This window comes from Hemicordylus capensis, chromosome 2 (genome assembly GCF_027244095.1).
Source record: "Hemicordylus capensis ecotype Gifberg chromosome 2, rHemCap1.1.pri, whole genome shotgun sequence".
Classification (NCBI taxonomy): domain Eukaryota; kingdom Metazoa; phylum Chordata; class Lepidosauria; order Squamata; family Cordylidae; genus Hemicordylus; species Hemicordylus capensis.
This window is the reverse complement of record NC_069658.1, coordinates 73093899-73111123: the sequence shown is the minus strand read 5'-3', so window position 1 is coordinate 73111123 and position 17225 is coordinate 73093899.

The window sequence follows — 17225 nt, the reverse complement described above, 5'->3', positions numbered from 1 at the left end:
TACTTTTGCAGAACTACATCTGAACTGAAGAATGCGGTTCAAACTTTATTCTATAAGAATGTAATTATTTCAGTCAACATCATTATAATTTTTTTTTCCTTTTTATATTGAGCGAAGGGGAAGGGGGTGGCTGGCTGAGTGATTGAAGCGGGGGGGTGTGTGAAGGGGAGGGGGGAAGAACATGGCACCAGACTCCCAGTTGGTATTCCCTCTGATTTTTGCCACCACTGGCAGCAGGAGGAGGAGAATGAAGAGCAAGCTGTTGCCCAGTCAGAGGGGCCCCCTCCCTCAGGGGCCAAGGAAATCCCACCCCCCCCTTCTTCAGTTATAGCTATGCTTCTGGATCTGGCCAGGGATTGATTATGCATGCAAAGGATGGGAGCTACCTTTGAACTATAGACCCCTAGCATCAGGGCCATGGTATGGACGAGGGCTTTTCCTTGGTGGCTATACCCTAGCTTTGGAATCACTGCCTTAAAAGCTGGGGAAATTCCTATATTGTTTATATTTAAAGCATTTCATTTCAGACATATATTATCTGGGAGCTTTCCAGTTTTGTTTTGTTTTTTAACTTTGGGAGATTTTTTAAATATATATATATATAAAATAAATTTAAATAAATAAAATATGTCTGCTACAACAACAAAAGTGTCATATACATTATCCAATTACATACCGATTGGTTTCCAGTACAGTGCTGGTACCTTAGAAGGTATATACTACAAGGAAAACACAGTCAGGCCACAACAAAGTCCACAAATAGAAATAGAAATTCCACAAATAGGATCCACTGGATGGAAACTAAACCTTGGCTTAAGGAATTCCTTTCAGACTGCACATCTTGCCAGAAGGATGATTCAATAGGGATACAGGAGGATTTGATTCAATAGGGATACATTGTTCTGGTTGCATAAATCAGGGGTTTCCAACTCTTCGTCGCCAGATGTTGCTGGATTACAACTCCAATGGCCTATGGGGCTGATGGAAGTTGTGGTCCAACAACATGGGATGCAAAGTTGGGAATCCCTGGTGGAAGTGAACAGAATGTTTCTTTGTGATTATAAACATTTATGAAACATGGAGTGAGACTGAAAGAATGCAAGCTCCTCAGCACAGCACATTAACCCAGCTAGTTAGGCTCATCAGGGGTTTCCGTTTTGAAATAAGTGAACCTTACCCATTGAAATCAGTAAACCTTGAGAAGACATGCCTAAGATTACACTGGACAACTTTAGCAGTTCTCTAGGGCTGGCCCTGAAACACTATAAGTGTACTTTTAAAAAATTATTCTTTCCTTTTAAAAATATGGCAGTGAAGAGAACAAAACAGAACACTCACTGAGAGAAGAGGAAGAAGATTCAAAACAAACAAACTATGGTTCTAATAAAGCCATTCATTACATTCTTACATGCATGCTTAGAGCCACCTAAATAAACACCAGTCATAGCTAAGTATTCCTGAAAATTATTAACTTGACAGAAAACTGCACTTGTGGCTATAACAGGATGTAAAGATCAATAATGGTGACAGACAGTTGCACAATGTCAAAACACAGGCAAAGATTTCTGGCCTGGCATTAATGTTCAGTTGGTTCTGATACACACTGGGCCAAAACATTGCTTCTTCAAGTCGATGCTGCTTCTGCTTGCCATTTCTTCCATGACTTGAAAAGAACTTCACGTAAAGAAGGGTTTTTCAGGAGTGCAGCCAATATATTTCTCTCTCCAAAAAGAAACTTTCAGTTAATGCAGCTAAATCTGCTCTCTCCCTAAAGGGATTTTAAGTGTGTCTTGTTAGGTCCTTGAGCATGATTACCATTTATAACCTCAGGGGATACAACAACATGTCTTCTTTCTGTGTGATAACAGAATGTGTTGTGGATATTTCCTGAATCTGGGGTGGGGTGGGGGACCATATTAGACTATTGTACCAAATATGAGACTTCTGATGTAATCACCACAAGATTTTCTTATGGTATTTCAAAAACAATAGTAATTTCTTTTAAAAGATAAAAGAAAAAAAGAAAAAAACATATATTTGTAACACAAAACTATGCAGGTAGAATCTGACTGTTTAATTTCATAAGGCAGAACAGGCATTCTAAATGTTTATTCATAAAGTAATGTACTATAAAAGAAAATGTAAGAAAAGCATTTGCATAAAAATCTGAAGGCATATGCAGAGAAATACAGTAGATATATTCAAACATAATTAAAAATGACTTTTCTTTATAATCCTTTTAAGATTCAATCTTGAAAATTGCTCTGAAACAATGAAGACACAAAATCAAATCACATAGAACACTGTTGGCTAGGGATAATAATATTAGTAGATGTGTTGTTTATCCTCTGCCTTCAAAATGAAGATCATACTTGCATCCAAAAGCTGCAACAGTACAACATAAAAAATGAATTTGCCTTGAGACATTGAAAGACTTTCCAACTTCAATGGGCATGAATATGACCTAAATGTTTGTATTAATGTTATATTATGAGCATCCATACTGTGACACCAGTGCAGTGCGAATGCAAGAATCAAATGCCCAAGTTCAAATGCTTACCCAGCTATTAAACTCATAAGATGACCACGAACAAGTCAGTATCTCTCTGATTTGTATGTATTATTTGTGTTCTGTAATTGGGCAAAAATTAAGTGCTATTTTTAAGTGTTTTTTTTAAATTTTATGGACTAGAGATGGAGAATTGTAGCTCACAAAGTATCAGCCATAAGATAAGTGAGGAGGAGGAGGATGGAGCCTGTGCGAAAGATCTGACATTGTTTATTTATTAAAACATTTCTGCTCTGCCCTTTGATCTAGAGATCTACAAGGTGGCTACCAAAAAAAGTACAATGTATAATGTGTATAAAAAGAAGCATCCTTATTATAAAGCAATAATCAGCAAAAAATACAGCACAATAATAATTTAATTAGTAGCAGAAAGTCAGTAGAAATCACAAAAACAGATCCACCCACTAACACTGAAGATAATCAGAAGTCCTCAAATGCCCTCTCAAAAAGAACCAACTTTTCAAGAAGAACCTGAAGGTCAGCAAGAAAGAAGCAGAACTGACTGTGCTAAAGGGGGAATTACAAAGGCTAGTTATGTCTGATCAAAAGGTTCTGTCCTAGGTAACCACCTCCATACATCAAATTGTGAAGGAATCTGGAGAAAATCTTACATTATGGATAGGGTCATATGGCAAGAAGAGCTCCCCATACAAACTTGGGCCACATAATTTTAAACCATCATGAAAGCAGAGGGCATCATATTCTAAGGATGGATTTCAGACATTACGAGGAAGCAGTTAAAGTCACTTATTCACCCACTTTTCATCCTTCCTATCTAGTGTTCAAAGAGATGGCTCATGCAGCTGGCTCACAAATAGACTGGGTCTCCATGACTCCCTCTTCAGGCATTCCACCAGAAGAGCATGAATAATAGCTATGTGAACCACTCAATCTGAGGTAGGCAACCTTGGCTCTCTAGCTGTTGTGGAACTACAACTCCCAATAAATTGTGGAGTTGGGGATGATGGGAGTTGTAATTCAACATCAGCTGGAGAGCCAAGGTTGCCTACCCCAGACTTAGATCCACTCCCAATGTTTCTCTATGAAGTCTGAAGCCACCTTAGTTCGTGTGTTAACTAATATAATCTATGGGTTTCAGCCCTATCACAGCCATATCCTAGACTCATTGCTTCTGTCTAGTAACTCTACAAGTCCCTTTTTGTTTGTCCTTGAGGATGTTAGCCTGTAAATACATCTTCATGCAATTCCTTTGCTTAATGAAATTCAAGCATTTGATCATTCACTTGTCTATCTGTGTCCCCTCCTCTGCATTTTCCCATTGATTAAGTGTGATGTAGTGAGGAACTAGGCCTGTGTTGATGTGATTTAAAGATCTGCTTAAGCTGCCATCTCATTTGGACTCATCTAGAAGAAATTACTTTTAAACGGCTGTTATTTGGGACCGATAGTTCCAATGCTTTTACTGCATACAAAGTGATAGGGTAATGAAGTATTTAACACAGTGGCAATGACTTCTCTTAGCAGAGAGCTGTGTACACATTTTAAACATCCAGAATAACTAGACATCTAAAAATATCAAATACGTACAGCTAAGGACATATCAAGAGGGAAATTGTCAATAAAACTGAAATGGGCTAAATGACACATTTTACCATCCTGTATGGATCGCCAATAGTGCAGCTCGATCTTGCATGATATCAGCAATGATTTCAAAATGTTTTCCCCCTCACAAGGAAAGACCAGTGTAGTGTGGACCATCTTGCTTGCATGCTCACAGTCGCTTCACAAAAGATGACTTTCCTACATGGAGGTCACTTCCGCGTAAACCATTGCAGTTAGTCATGGGTGAAGAAGGCAACTGTGCTTATGTGAGCGTGGCTGGACACTTGCAACAACCCAGCCCATTGTTCACTCAGGAACCTGCTTAACTCCTTCCCAACCTGACACTCTACACATCCCATTTCTTGCTTGTGGGAGAGAAGTGGGATCAAGAGACAATACTCACAGTCATATCATTCTTCAGATCAAGTGTGTGAACAACTAGTATTTTAGGAGAGGAAAGCTGGTCTTGTGGTAGCAAGCATGACTTGTCCCCATAGCTAAGCAGGGTCTGCCCTGGTTGCATATGAATGGGAGACTTGATGTGTGAGCACTGCAAGATATTCCCCTCAGGGGATGAAGTCGCTCTGGGAAGAGCAGAAGGTTTCAAGTTCCCTCCCTAGCTTCTCCAAGATAGGGCTGAGAGAGACTCCTGCCTGCAACCTTGGAGAAGCCGCTGCCAGTCTGTGAAGACAATACTGAGCTAGATAGACCAATGGTCTGACTCAGTATATGGCAGTTTCCTATGTTCCTATGCACTAATGAGTATTCCACTTGCTCTGTTGGGTAGATCTTGGGAGTGCATGGCAGCTATTGTACATTCTGTTCAGGTGGCAAATTTCTGATTTAGGATATCTTCTGTTCATCTAATTACAATATTTTAAGGGCAACTTTCAGTATCGGCTGCCAATAATTGTATTGCGAATTCCTTCAGGGCTTGACTGGGGCCATGATTAGATATATTCAAATATAAATGTCAAGAAGGTGTCCTCCAGCACAGGCTTCCTAAGGTCAATGACCAAAGCTGAAGTGCAGCAGGCAAAAGTTTCTGGCTGACATCCAGACTAATGCTGCATGTGCTGAAAAATGCTGCATATGCATATTGGGTAGAGGGAAGAGCAATTTTGCCAATCTCCCCTTCAATCTACAGCTTGCTGTGTCTTCCAAAAATATGTTCCTGAGGGTTGCAGAGCCCTCAGGAACATATGTTTGAGAGACACTGTGGGCCACAGAGGGAAGGGGAGATTGGGGGAAATCACTCTTTTCTTATTGCACACATTGAATGAGTTTTATAGCTAGACACAATGTTAATCTAGATGTCAGCCACTGTTCTATTTCCCAGGAAAGGCCAGAAGGCCAGGCTCCTAGAGAAAGAGTATGCATCCAGAGGTTTCATACTGCTTGCCATTGCAAGGATCGATGCTGCATACCCCTGTTCCCTTCAACATCTGAGGAGGCTCTAAGACCTGAACATGGACAGTCTATGTTAAGCTCTTAAGATTTGATTCTAGATTTGATTCTCTAGGTGAGGATTCCACTTTACCAATAAAGGGGCAGGAGGGCTGTCCTAAGTGTAGATGGGGCAGGAGGGAAGCAAATAGGTACATGCAAGTGATGCCAGCAGCAGCTCCAGTGACTGCAGAGGTGGTGGGGGTGGTAGCAGTTCCCCCCTCCCAGAGTAATCCGTGTTGCCTCCACCAGAGTAATCCACGTTGCCGCCAGCCCAGTTTGGGCCTTCCTCGGCCCGGTTCGGGCCTCTGCGCATGTGTGGAGGCCATTTTAGTGACCTCCACACATGCACAGAGGCCAATTGCATAACCATGTTTGTGTGGTCATGCAAATGGCCTCTGTGCACTTTAGTGCCAAGGTCACTAAAATGTCCTCCATGGATGTGCAGTGGCCAGAAGCAGGCTGAGGAAGGCCCAAACCGGGCTGCCACTGGCCCAGGCCTCTCTGGAGGAGGCTGGTATGGGAGGGGGAGCTGCCGCCCCCTTGCTATCACTGCCCCACCACTGCCGCCCTCCCCCCCCCGCAGCTACTGATACCACAGCTGGTGGCAGTGACACTTGTGAGTACCTATTTACTTCACTCCCACCCCTTCTACATTTAAGACAGCCCCCTTCACTGGATTCCTTACTGGATTCCCCTTTACCAATAGAGTTCTGAGCTGACTTGTTTCGAAATGGGCCTAGTTCAGTTCGGACTTGGACTGGCTGAGGCCGATCCGGTTCAACTCCAAACCTGTTGAGCCAAGCCAGCTCGATGTCGAGTCCAGCTGAAACCAAGCTGACTCACACACACCTAGTTCCTGATCAAACACCCTGACACATTCAGACATCTGATTTCCTTGATTTCCTTGCCTGTCGTCTTAAGCGAAGCCACCTAATGGCACAGCGGGGAAGTAACTTGCCTAGGAAGCAAGAGGTTGCTGGTTTGAATCCCGGCTGGTATGTTTCCAAGACTATGGGAAACATCTATATCCGGCAGCAGCAATAAGGAAGATGCTGAAAGGCACCATCTCATACTGTGTGGAAGATGACAATGGCAAACCCCTCCTGATTTTACCAAAGAAAATCATCTGGCTCTGTGGTCGCCAGGAGTCGACACCGACTCAATGGCACAACTTTACGTTTACCTTTAGTCTTAAGTGATGCTTATAGTTTTCATTTTTCTCTGTGCTTATCCATTGCCTGTAACTGCTGGTTCCTAGATGAGCTACAGTTGTATGAGAGCTACCTGCAAATGTATAATTCTCATCTTTATTTTCAGTAGGGCAACGAAGCATTTTGAAGCACAGAGTTATGACTAAAGTATACACATGCATCCCTAGATGTATGCACCTGCTTCCCAGTTGCCCCAAATAAGCCACAGAATGCACTTCTACTATGGAAGGACTAAAGGAACATAGGACCAAATACAAATATGCAAGGAATATGAACTAGCATTGCACCAAGCAAAACGAAGCAGACCTGCACAAATATAGTGTTGTTGTATATCCTCTCTGTGCTTTTAAGAATCCCTCCGTTCTTTTCCATCCTGTCTTTGGAGCTTAGTTTGAATATAACTTCAGGCAAGGAATGTTATCAAAAATATGACTGCAAGCTCTCATCTGCAGTTAACCTTAATTTTCCACATAAAGTTGGAGATTTCAAAACAAAAAGGTCGGTCAGAAAAAGAGCCGGTAATAAAAAATAATTCTAAAATACCTAGTGATTTTTAATGGAAGACTCAACCTTATTAGAAACACCAATATGCCAAAACATCACCAGGATTGGGGAATGTGCAATTTTGTCCTGAAACAATTCATCAGAATGAAAATGGATTGATTATACTGATTCAGTTTCTTGTAGCCTTTGCCACTTTTTAATAAAGCAGTAGTAAAATTATATCAGTGAGAGATCTTTCTCAGACAAACTGTTTTGTTCTCTCTAATACTCTCTATGAACATTCAGAATAGGGAGGAAGAGAAATGTCTAAACAGTGGAGGAAAGAAATAGAATATTAAAAAGGTCATGGCTCTGTGACACAGTATTTTAATTCATAAAATATGGGATGCACTCTAAATGCCTCTTGACACCTCATTCCAATGACAAATACTGTAATAAGAGCCACAAAATGGCACAAATTATTCCATTCACTTGACAAAGATGATGATGAGAGCACAAAATGGGGTTAAATTAATCAGTTCCTTTTGCATTGTTTAGTCTTGCACTTTTTCCTCAACAAATTCCTTTGAAACACAATATAACACATTGAAAATAGCTATTTATGACAATAAACAAGAAAATGGGTCAAATTTTTCCTCCTGTTATTAATAACCCTAATTTTTAAATAAAATTGTCAAGAAACTAGGTTAGTACTCTGTCATTTTGCCTTTTATTTTTACATAATGTTTTCTGCTGTACTGTGGTATATTAACTCTCCTTCCTTCCACTAAATGCTCCATTGGAGCACAAATCCCATCTCACATGAGCAGATAAAATTGATAAAACCCATTAATAGGCTTCTTAGCCAGCCTACTAATGTAGGCTGTTTCTGCAATCTATTAAAATGTTTGAGAGAGTGTATTGTTATTTCTGTCCTGTGATGTGCCACTTGTGCTTTTAGAAAGGTGTACTGTTCACGACTCTTCTCCGTTGCATAGTGTGGTACCAATTTCAGTGTATTTCAATCTGAATGCTCTTCTTTGGGAGCCAGGAAGAAAGCATCTGTTAGCTCTGCAGTGTAACAAAGAGCCTATATGGAAAATATCTGTGTAGAAGATGAGCACCAATCTCAGAAACTAATAATGGTAGTAATGTGTAAGAAACAGTAGTAAAGGCAAGCTCTCCATTTCCTCCATTGTGCTCACCAGCCAACAGAGAAAGCAGTCCAAGTGCAACGTGGCTAGGCCTCACAAAGAATCGGTGTGGCACAATTGATATCCAAAATTAGATGCACCAGTAGAAGTGCTAAACAACACTAATAAAGCAGTCAGAATATAATGGAGACAATGAAAGAACTTAACTAACTTAAAGAAGTGACAGAGAGCACAGAAACAAACTTCTCACTTGGTGAGGTCAGAAGGACAGAGAGAATGTTTGAGCAAAGTGTACACTGATACACTTCTGAGATGTACGCCATGGTTTGAATCTACCTGATGAGAATGTAAACATCTAAAAACTGGTTTGGCAGCCCACCAGAAGCTAGTGAGGTACCTCAGGATCAGCATTTTTAAATGTACAGGTTGCAGCTCAGTATGCTGCCACACCAAAAGCACTGTTCAACCCACCTAGGATTTTGGAGTGGGGGGGGGGTTAATTTGTGACTAGGTTTCAGCCTCCATTTAAAGAATGACAGCTCCTTTTAAGAAAATGAACTATTTTTTAAAAATGGCGTGTGGTGCTGCTGCTCCCTCCAAAAGTGTAACAGGAGGACTCAAAATGTTTACCATGTCAGCAGAATATTTTCTCACCAGTGTGATGTTATGCTCTGCTTGCACAAGCAGTTTGAGAACAATCTTCCTATCCCACCCACTAAGCATTAGTCATGGATAGGATCCCTCTGTTGCATCCATGTAAACTTCTGAATCCATTATATAAGTACAAGTGGACCTCATCACACGTGGTCCCGACACCCTGGGCTTTGTGTATCCGCGAAATGGTCAGGCAGTGGGATGGAATGGAATCCGTGAAATAGCCAGGCATCTATATAAAATGTACATATGATTGTTGATCTATCTGTACATGTGTCCAGTTATTCATACATTGCGTTCAAACATGTGTACAGTGGTAAATGTGGTCTCTACTCTACATTTTCAAGGGGTCCAGTTCCTGTATTGACTTTTGAAATGAATATGTGCACAGTCATCCACATGAAAACGCACATGCACATTAGGGATGTGCGAGCTGTATGTTAGCCTGGTTTGGCTCAAATCCAGACCAGATCTGAGCCCCCCCGGATGGCTCTGACTTAGGCTCGATCAAGCCCAGTCCATTCCAGTCCAGCCTGCCAGCTAGTCGAGCTGGCTCATGGCCCAGCTCGAGGTGGGGGTATAATTGTAAATGGGAGTCCAGCTAGGATTCTCTTTGTGAGTGCAGGGGATCCCTAGCCTCTAAAGGCTTTCCTTTTTAAACTTTAAAGCGGTAGAGGGGGGCAAATGCTTTTTTAAACCTTTTATATGATGTTCTAGTGGGGGGGGGGTGGCAGGGGCACTGCAGTGGTGGATACTTGGGAGGTGGCAGTGGGAGCTCCTCCAATCACCCTGCCGGTGGGTGAAAAGGTTACATTTCATCTTTAAAATGAAGCCCCGTTGGCAGTGGGGTGGGGCTTGCCACAGTGGATACTTGGGAGGAGGCGGAAGGAAGGGCTCCTCCAAATGCCCTGTTAGTCACCGCCCTCCCAACTGATAGTCCAGGCCAGCTGCGGCCCTGTTCAGGCGATTGTGCATGTGCATGCATGCACAGAGGCCTGGACTATCCGTTCAGAGAGCTGATAGGGGCAGTTAGAGGAGCCCTTGCTGCCACCTCCTCCCAGGTACCCACCACTGCAGCAGCAGGCCCCCCCCCCCCTGCCCAAGCCCCACTGCCAGAGGGGCTTCATTTTAAAGAAGAATTGGAACTATTTCAACTGCCGACAGGAGGGTTGAAGGAGCTCCCGCAGCCGTCTCCCGAGGACCTACTGCTGTAGCAGGAGCAGCCCCCACCACTGGCGGGGCTTCAGTTAAAAGGTTAAAAAAGCAGTTCACTTTGCCCCCCCCCCCCCCCGCTTTAAAGTTTAAAAAGCAAGGCCTTTTAAAGCTAGGAGATCCCCTGTACTTGCAAAGGGGAATGCTTGCTGCATTTCTCTTGACAAGTATACCCACCACGAGCCAGCCTGCAAGCCAGTTCTGCAAACCGGAAGGTGGCCAGGTTCGCACTCAGACCAGCACCCTCCCTTTGGGGGCCAGTCCAGTCTTACCTTGGACCACCTGAACCAGGCCTGCTCGATGGCGAGCCTGGCTCAATGCAAGCTGGCTCACACATCCCTAATGCACATACAGACACAAGCATACAACACAATTCATGAATAACCCTTATGCTGACCTTCTAATGAAAGGGGGGAAATACATCCGTGATTATTAATATACTTTTAATATTTAATTTTTGCAGAAATGTATAGAAGAAAACAGATTACGAAAAACAACCACTAAAACCCAGCTCAGGAAAAAATAAATATAACACCTCAGGACCATTACTGCAATTAATTCATTTAGAATATTTGATCACAGACATGGGAACTGATTAATCTGACTATCAAACTTTAATGTCCTCATTTCCCTTTCACTTTAGTGACTGCATCCTGCTTCTTGCTTCTGCCTGGCACAGCTTCTAGAAGAGAAACACACATCCTATGTATCTCGTCTCATTCTGAAGTTGAACTTTTTGTTCTTTTAGTTTCCTGCATCTCCACATATCATTGTCTCTTTCTGTTTGTACCAAAGTCATCGCAGATAGCTAGGCGAGACTTTTATCTCTCTATTATTGCTGTCTCTGTAAAGCATTCATTGATACTTTCTATGAAAAACATTATACCAAAATAAATCAAATTCTTACATGTTATCACTCAGGACTTAGCAAATATATTGTATGGGAAAATATATCTAGATTTTATAAATATGGTCTTAGGCAACGCACAGTTTTCATAAAGAGCAGATTTTCAAAATTGCCCACAAAAGATAAGCCAGGAAATGCAACTGGGGGGAGATCTATTGTGTTTATATAAAAAATTATGATTGAACAATTCTACTGGAATAATAGAATTTAAGGTAGCAGGAACACAAACCATAACAAGAGCTATTCATCTTGCTATATATAAATCATGATGAAAAGGAACCATGCATATTCTCTCTCTCTCTCTCTCTCACCCGTTGCTGCACATATTGCTAAGCTTAAGGGTGCTGGTATAATATAAATGAATGTACTCATAACACCAGTTATAGAGAAGTGGTAAAAGAGAGAGAAAGTCTGAAACTACACAGGGGGAAATACTTTGTAATAACTAATGCAATGAAATGTGATGGCTAAAGGTGTCACGGACATGTTCATAAAATTAAACATCTATAACTCCAACGTTGCCATCACAAATACGCTCTGGCGCAGGAGGATGATACACTCCCACAATTAATGTGGCAGGATGTGGTGGGATTTGTGTGGGACAGATGAGGAGCCAGAGCACTAGAAATGCCTGTTTCTCATAGACTTCCTCAAGAGGTGGAAATTGGGGGAGGAGGGGTATATCTAGACTTGCTTGCATGTGCTCTCTGTTTCATTTTGAGACTGGTGCTCACACACTTTGATCTAGCTGCAATTCAGGAGGCCCCAGAACAAAGCACTGTGGACAGTGAATGCAGGAGGCCGAAGAAAAGGGATTGTCAGTGGTGGTGACTGCCGCTAATTCTGTGGCCCCATCCAAACTGGATGAGCACGGGGCAGTGGGGCTGATGGTCAGTGAGCCCTCATTGGGCGACACCCAGATTGGGCAGCATTCCTCCATGTCTGAGTAGGTTGGTTGGTTAGGCAGGGACCCCCTGCTTTGCATGGTCCCATGTGGACGGAGCAATGGTTAGCTTGCGTGGTGCACGAGTACATGGTGTGGATGCCCTCCTTGGCACCATCAGGCAGGCTGGAATTCTGCATTATGGGCACCCCACCTATGTAGCTCATTGTTCATGTCCATCCTGGTCAAGCCTTTTCGGCACTGGAGATACTGCATGCTGGTACAGACGCAGCAGAGATGACTGGGCTCCTGCTGGTGCTGTTGGAAGATCTGGGGCACCCAGGATCATCTTGAGGGGGATTTGGCCTGAAGAATCATTGGATGCACCTGATGTGGTGCCCCTTTGGGCTCACGGAGCTGCTAGGTTGTAGCCTGGACACAGAGCATTCCTCCTCATTTAAGTCATTTCTCTTACCTCCCCCTCTACCCTGTGTTGGATTGGCTTTCTCCCTGTAACTCCTTAGGCATGTGGGTCCTTAGATTTACCTGGTTGGTCTGGACTTGGATCAATGGTTTGGGAACAGGCAGGTTACCTGCGTTAGCAGGTTTTTGTGACTTGATAGGTTGGAGGGCAGTCACAGTTTCACTTGCCCTGCTTTTCCTTAGGACTTGGTTAATTTTTCAGGGGTCTCCTAGGAGTTCAGGGTTTTTCCCCCTCTGCCTGACTGAGTGTTGCAGGTAGGGCAAGTGGGACTGGTTTCCTTGATGGGAGCGGGCTTGGCCTGGGTTGTTACTCCTGGGTGTTTCAGCGCCCCTCTTGCCTGGATCAGATTCTGTTGGGAGCCTGGCCCAGATTGGGCTGGTTGTGTGAATTCAGCATGATGGTAGCACTATGAGTAGGCCTTTGTGGCTTGGTGGAAACTTTGGTGGGCGTGTCTCGCCAGTTGGTGCTATTTTGTGGGAGGTTTCCCAGCAGCCTGAGAAGTGGTCTTTTGGGCTCAGAGGGATCCCCTTCCCACTTTGGGGTGTGTGTGGGGTGCAGCATTCTAGGCTGATTTTGTGCCTTTGTCTGTAAAATACTCTCAAGTTGGAAGCTGTGTCCAGTATTTGAATTGATGTCCTGTTGGCTTGGGCTTCGCCTTGGGGGTCTTTGAATCACCTAGCCCTCTGGTTTCTTCTTTGTTTTATTGCAGGTGGCAGACTGGAATCAACAGCCAATGGACTTAGGACCCTATTTATCTAGGTTTCGTGCAAGTCATCAAAGGTTCAATGTAGGTTTATCCCTGCAGAAGCCCCTCCCCATCACTCTTCTTGTATGTGTTAAGTTTGGATTAGCGGTGTTGTTCCCCATATCTGTTACTGTGGGGAGGCTGACCAGGCCAATTTAATTTTCTTGTTCACTTCAGGTTGGTCATGGCTGAACAGCAGACTTGACTTCATATTTCCAGGTGAGGAAGCTAGCTATCGTCACCCTTGGGCAGTAGGACATGCTACAGTATGTGTGGGTCTCTTTTCTGGCAGCATTTATTTTCCCATGCTTGGTTTTGTTCATTGTTCAATGGAGCTCAGCCTGTTGGTAGCATGACCTCGTTGCCTTTTTCCTCCAGGTGGTGGGGTCCTGCATTGTTGGGGCAATGTCATGTTTGGGCATTTGCAGGATAAGACAATTCAGTTCCACTTAGGCATTCCAGAGTTGGTGTGATCAACTGGCCTTGGTCCTGACAAGTTTCTTACAGCAGGCAATAATGGGAGAAAATGGTGGGCTTACGCAGCACAGCAAACTTAATGGGGAATGCCACATGGAATCAATTTCATCCTCCTTCTTGGTTTTTATTCACTGTTCCCTTTCTATTTCTCCTTTCCCCCTTGGTTCCATGATTTTACTTTCTAACATGTCACTTTGTTTCCTCTTAGAGAGAAGTCTTTGTTAGACCTCGTTAAAGTATGTGCTGCTACAATTTGGATCATCGGCCACAATATTCATTTTGCGGCACTTCCTAGAGGCCCTAGAGGCCAGCGGGGGGAGGGGGGACCTTTGCAGACCCCCCCCCACGGCCTTTAGGAAGCCCCCCGAAGGGGCTACAGGTAAAAAAATTTAAAATATAACATAGGTCACTGTACATATATTCAGTTTGGCACTATGTACAGGGAATCATGGCTTGTGAATACTGAGCTGAAGCTTATTAACTAGGATTGTATTCATTTGCTCTTACTTTGCTTCTTGTGATAAGTGAGTTAAATGTGATGTCTTAATAATATGGCTATTAATGGTGAGTTTGTCTTTCAATCAGTGTGAAATCCTTAGTATTAAGGCCCACTGGGAGTTTCTTGCTCTCTTTCTCTCATTTTAACTGTCTTTCTGAAAGACTAAAATATATTCCAAGCAGTGACACAGTTTACTCTGCATATCCTTTAATTATTTTCAGAGTATCTGGGAAATGTCAAATTCTCCATTTATTTTTAAAACTTATGTAATAGTGATGCTACAATGCACAGTAGAGAATTAGACAGGCACTTCTGTTTAGTTTTCCAAGTACACCTCCACATAGTATTTGGGTATTTCTTGAGCCCCATCATACTGAAATTTGTAGTTTTCCAGCATTTTTTGGTTTGGCTACATCCACTGCTAAATAGTTTTTGAAATATTAAAAGATTAATAAGCTTGACTTGCATTTTTGAGCTGATATTATGATAAAGTTCTCTAAAATATGTGTGTTGGATATTTGGACAGGGGGCACAATTTCAGTGCTTGTCCTAGGCGCTATTTGCCCTAGATATGCCTCTGCTTCCCAGCCAACTAGAAATTGAGAGAGGAAATGCTGCCACATGTGTTATTTCTCACATTTGGCTATGGATATGCACAAAACCAGAAAACCTGGTTCAGCTCAAATTGAACCAGATTCGAGCCAAAACAGGTTTTGTTTTGGGCATGGTGAACCAGGTTAGACTTGGCTTGAGGCTGAACCAGTTCGGGCCTGGTTCTGGGGCGGGGGGCAGAATTTTTTTTACAAACTTACCAAAGGGTTTGGCAGTCTTGTGGGGAGGATGCTGCAGCAGCCACAGGAGGGTTCTGGAGGTTCTCCCTCCCGCACCATCCTCCCTCCAGTTTCCAAAGGGCTATTCCAGCCCTTTCTGAGGTGGCAGTGAGGATGCTTAGGAGACATTGTGTCTACTGCCCTGGTGAGTTTCCTGTTCCAAGTATCCACCAGGGCATTGACAGAATAACGAGCAGAACCAACTCCAAACCCCTCCAAGGCCTTTGGATCCAACAGCCTTCTCAGGTGGACTATTCTAATAGGTCCACCACCCCTATAGTGGTCGGCCATGACTATGAGACCAACCTTAACCAGGAAGTGGTTCATCCATGACAATAGGGAAACTACAGGAGACCCCACCCATGGAACACAGTTGTTATGGCCTCTCTGAACTCCTGAGCAGCACCAGACAAGCCAGTCCCAAAGTGGATGTTGAAATCACCAAGCACCAAAAGCCTGGACAACTCCAACACCAATGCAACAACCAGCTCCATCATCTCAATTAGGGAGTCTGTTAGGCAGCAGAGTGGACAGTACACAAACAGAATCCTCAATCTATCCTGGGTCCCCAACCTACAGTACACACATTCAATATAAGTCAGTTCTCTCACAGGAATCCTGGTAAGGAAGATGTTATTCTTATGAACTACAGCCACTTCACACATCCCTGCCCACTTCCCCTATCCTGCTCAGCAACAGAGTATCCTGAGGGAAGAAGTTGGACCTATACAGGACCACTAGCCTCCCCCAACCAGCTCTGTTATACAAGCCAGGTCAGCTCCTTCATCCATGAACAAATCATGGATGGTTTTGATCTTATTTTGAACCAACCTGGTATTACAAAGGAGCATGGTTGGGTTCAGTCAAGAGTTAGAATTACTCCCTGAGGCATATTTGCTGACAAGGCATCTAGAAGGGAAAACAGTAATTAAATTAGTGTTCCCCAACAACAGCATGCTGGCCTGCCAATGCCTGGCATAAACCACAAAAACAAAACAAAAATCTAAACCTAAAACTGGAGGACCTGGAACATAACTCCCCCTCAGACCTCAGCCCCACACCAACAGCCTGACACCAAGTGCTGGCCCCCTTTGGTGGCTGCCTGCACCAGCGGCTATACCACACACAGGTCCCCACAGCTGCAGCTCATCAGGGCAATCAGCTCAGGCTAACAGAAGGAATCCCCACAGCAGGTCTTCTCTGCTGGTCAAGGCTGAAGGGAGGAGCCAAACCAGGTTCAGCAAATCTCCTGGCTCTAGCCAGGGAGATTCCAATGGTAAAGAATCCCCAGCCTCTCAGCTAGTTTCCCAGTCTTCCTTGCTGCCTCTGGCTTTCCTCTGCCTTTTTATGCCAAGCTCCCCAGTACCCCACCTCTCACATGGACTCTGGAGCCTGGCTGATGAACCTGGCCCACACAGCTGCAGCTCATCAGGACAATCAGGACAGCAGCTCACTCTGGTAGAAGGAATTCCCAGCAGCAGTTCTTCTCTGCTGGTCAAGAGCAGCTCTACACAGCAAGTGCTGGTTGCCCCCTGCTCTGAAATCATACCCCTGGAGGCTAGTATAAATAATCAGAAATGGACAGATTGGGGCATGTTAATTCATTATGTAACAGCCTTGCTTCTTTCTAGTTATGATCCCAATACCATGGACCATCTGCATGCATAAAATATTTTCACTGAGGTGAATTTATATTTTGATAATCCTTCATGGACTCTGCATGCTTTTGAAATATAAATACAGCTGAATTGCTGTGCCTTCTCTTTAGATTCAGTTGGTGTCTTGTCCTGATCTTCCTTGAGCTGATGTCACTTCTGCCATACACATGTGCTGAAAAAATCTGGGTCTTGTAATTTTATAGAAACACATGGCAGTTGATTTCTCCAAGCACAGTCTCTTTCATAAATTTATAATGATGAGACTGGGAGCTATTTATAACTCTGCTCTTGTGTCAACCCTTTAAAGGTAAACAGATTCTTCCAATGCAGTAATATACTGCAGATCAGCTCTTCAGAGGTAACCCTCTTTTGTCTTTTATAACAGTCAGTCCTGAGTTTTGAACTTGTGATATGGAAACAGCAGGTGGCTCCAAGGATTCATCTGGT